Source organism: Tachypleus tridentatus, chromosome 1 (genome assembly GCF_004210375.1).
Source record: "Tachypleus tridentatus isolate NWPU-2018 chromosome 1, ASM421037v1, whole genome shotgun sequence".
In the NCBI taxonomy this organism is placed as follows: Eukaryota; Metazoa; Arthropoda; class Merostomata; order Xiphosura; family Limulidae; genus Tachypleus; species Tachypleus tridentatus.
In genome coordinates, this window is record NC_134825.1 from 129,271,397 (window position 1) to 129,275,400 (window position 4,004).

The window sequence follows — 4,004 nt, forward strand, 5'->3', positions numbered from 1 at the left end:
AAGAGTGGAAAACATTAGATGACATAAGTATTTAGAAGCATTAAGGAAAATTCTATCGTTATTCTGTGCAAATAACAACATTTAACCGTTTAATGGGCAGAAAAACTAATTTTAAACAAATTTACCAAAGTAGTTTAAGAGTGTACTCAATCACAGAAATACAACAAAATAGAAATAATTATTTTTTACTTCCTTTTTTTTTGGGGGGGGAGCGTAGCAATAAAGCTGCCATTACCTTAGAAAAGCTCCTACAGTTTGTACATTTCCGTTGAATTTTCTCTGTATGTATATTATTGTAAAGAAGTGTATATCTCTTACATCTTAAAATTCTTAAAAAATAAACTGAAAATAAAGTCAACAACAGGAATTACTAAATATGAACAAATATTCCACACTATATTTTCATTCCACCACCTGCAGCAGAATTGATTTTATAGTCTAAACTTTTGAAAGTCCAACTTACTGTATTTACAATCGCTGTAATTATATCAGATTCGGTCAAAATGTACGAGTTCGCAGTACCATCTCTTTTGCCAGTTTTTTTACGTATGAGTATTTAAAACTATTGAGAACATAGTAACTTACTGCAATGAAACTTGTGTCAAGACAGTATTTTAAAAGATATAAACCTCCAACTCCCTAAAAGAGAGAGAGAAAAAAAAAGAAAACGGCCTCAACTAGAATGCTTCGCTACATTTCCTTTCGACTAAGACTGATGCTTGGAAAAGTAGAAAGACAAAAAAAAAGATTTCGTTTTAGACGAACCACTTTCAAGAAGAGATTAGATTATTGTTTTATTTAGTTATTTGTCTCCTTCATTTACGTTCATCAATTCAACAGCGCTGCCTTGTTGCGAAACATTACAAAAGCGTTTCGTTCCTACAGCTGCATGTTTGAGAAAAGTTTATTTTGCGCACACCAGCGATGAACTTGACTCTTCATAAAGAATTAAGTTAGTATCAGCTTCATATCAGATTATTAAATTTTCTCTTGCTGCGGTATCTTATGAATAATAAAAATACTGTGTAATTGTTGTTATTATTCTTCCGCGTTTTTGTTTCGCTAGAAGTGCGAACTTTGACACCAATGTAGATTATAAATGTTTTTGTACTATGCGATAAAACAAAAAAGAAAATGAACGATGGATCATTTTACGGGAAGCAAGTGAATAAACGACATTCGTTATGTACAATCTTAGTGTTCAAAGCTGTCATGATTTCGACAGAAATATGAATCGCGTATAGATAATGTTCTCAGAAATCCTTCAGAAGCTAAGCCTCGCGACTTCTTTCCTCCAGAGGCCAGTGTAATTAATAAAAGTAGTGCAAAATAAAGAAAATCTTCTATAACTTGTAATAATATAATGTAATTCAGCCGTTGGTTAGTAGTTATTACGTAAAACAATAAGAAGTAGTAATACATATAAAACTTAATTGTTGTTATTTTTTATGTTTACAACTATTTTAATTTCCTAATAAATAACAACGTTTCCTAGTGGGTCAACGGTAAGTTTACTGAGTTCAGTTCCCCACGATGGACAAAGAACAATTTGCCTATTGTATAGCTTTGTGCTAGCAAACAGCAAAAATAAGAAACAAAAACTAACATAAAAGAAGTTTATTAAATATATTTACATTCTGAACTTCTCCAGTTTATGACAAACACTCCTGAATATAATCTTCGACTTGATGCGAAATTACACATAAACCAATACTCATTAATATGAACAAACTGTTGGTTACCATGAAGGTGGTTTTTATTACGCTCTTGTTGCCCAAACCAAGCGTATTGCCCTAAGCTAAATAATTCGAGAGTACGAAAAATAAAAGAAATATTTGTAATTTTCTCCTTGTACTTTGATTTACATTTCTCATCTGTTAAGCACATAAAATCTTGGTTAGGTTGAACAAAGCACTTGTTATTTAGAGACCCTACAGAAAATATGAAATTTTAATTTGTTAGTTAGTTTCTGAATTTCGCGCAAAGCTACACGAGGGCTATCTACGCTAGCCGTCCTTAATTTAGCAGTGTAGGACTAGAGGGAAGGCAGCTAGTCATCACCACCCAGCGCTACCTCTTGAGCTACTCTTTTCCCAACGAAAATGGGATTGACCGTCATATTGTAACGTCCTCACGGCTGAAAGGGTGATCATGTTTGGTGCGACTAGGATTCGCAATTGCGAGCCTCGGATTACGAGTCGAACGTCTTAACCCCCTTGGCCATGCCGGGCCGTGAACATTTGAATTAAAAACGAATGATAACGTACAGAGGTAATTAAAAGAGCAGGGCTTCATTGACAAAAATTGACACTTTTCAAGCATCATAAAGCAAGACTTCTGGGGAAAGAGGAGGTGTTAGATTTTATGGGTACTGTGAGTTGCCTCTGGTACACATGGGATACAAAACCCAAACAGTATCTTTTATTCCTATTTAAGCAATCTTATTAACTCTTTTAAAATATAAAACTAAAATGCTGTTTTTTCGTATTAACACTTAATAAAACATTGTGATTTTTTTCTGTGTAAAGACCTGCAAGTCTCTTTATGTCATTTATTTTAAAGCCGATATATATATATATACTGGTGCGTAGCCCTTCAAACATAACACGGCAATTACTACCTCTCTCATTCCATAGTTTACCCTAACCTCACATTTCCTAGCTAATTGAAATAAATTAATTTGCAAAATCAAGCTTCGCTGACAAAGAGATAGAAAAGTACAGTCGAGGCAATCAAACGTCAGTAAACTCCTTTGTGAGGTAGTCAAAATAAGATAATTCATGAAAGGAATTCGTGGCACATTCTTAGAGCAATTATTGGTAAAATAAGTTGAATTAACATCGACTAATACACAGAAAATTAAGTGCGTTTCGCTAACACTACGTTTCAACAATGGTTTTACGGTATGACATTAACAACAAACGCATGACATAATATTTTTGTTAGTCTATTCACTGGAAGTATAAAATGAAATGTATAGACAACAAAAGTGGAAAAATATTTGTTGATTCCTCAGTTTAGAGTCTCCGTTGATTAAAGAGGTCGTTAATATAACAAAAATATAGCTTAATTCATAAGCTTTGTAAGCTTCATAACAAATCGATATATTTGCTTTCATGATAGATTTTATACATTTGGAACTAGAGTGGGTGATACCACACTACGTCTTTACTTAAGGTTTATTATACAAACACTCGATACACTTATAAGGTTTTTCAGCCCTTTCGCATACCCGTCACTAAACCCGTAATAGTCAGACAATAACTGAACTACTCTATATGGATAAATGCATTTTGGTTTTTATGAAAACCAAGCGTGTCATTAAGTAACACACATAGGCATTTATATAGGTTAGATATTTGTAATAACTTGCAGCAAGCAACGTGTTGAATCACGACTACTAGAAGATAAATGTGATTCAACACGTTGCTTGCTGCAAGTTGGACAATTTGGGGACTTTAGAGAAGGAAAGCAGAAGTTTGACCCCCCAACCGCTTCCTCTCCATGGACGTCATTGAAAACAAATGATGTTTAAATGGGAGTCTCTTTAAATTGTCTTAGTTCCTAACTTTTTCATATATCTTACTTCCTCCCATACAAAGTTTTCAGTTTAGTTTCAAATGTCAACAAAATAAACCATGCCGAGGACCTCTTATTTTTACGTTCTCTATTTTCTCGTTAACTGGTGTTTGACTTCCTTATAGTTACGTATAAGCTTGCTTTTACTCGTACATTCAAGGTTCATAAAGATCACTGGCTGATGTTATTGAGTAAGAAGGCCCCTTATTCTTAAGGAACAAAAATGACAAAGAAAAAAAAAAGAAAAAATGAGGGCGTCGCTTTCTCTTTAACATGGAATTTCTGTGCCATTACTCCAGAATTTCCAGGAACTGATCTGTGATAAACACGTAATGAACGTTTTAGAAGATAGGATTAAATGAAGAAATAACAGTCGTTCAGAAAAATTGATAATATGTTAAAACTTTAACAAACCTTTAATGACC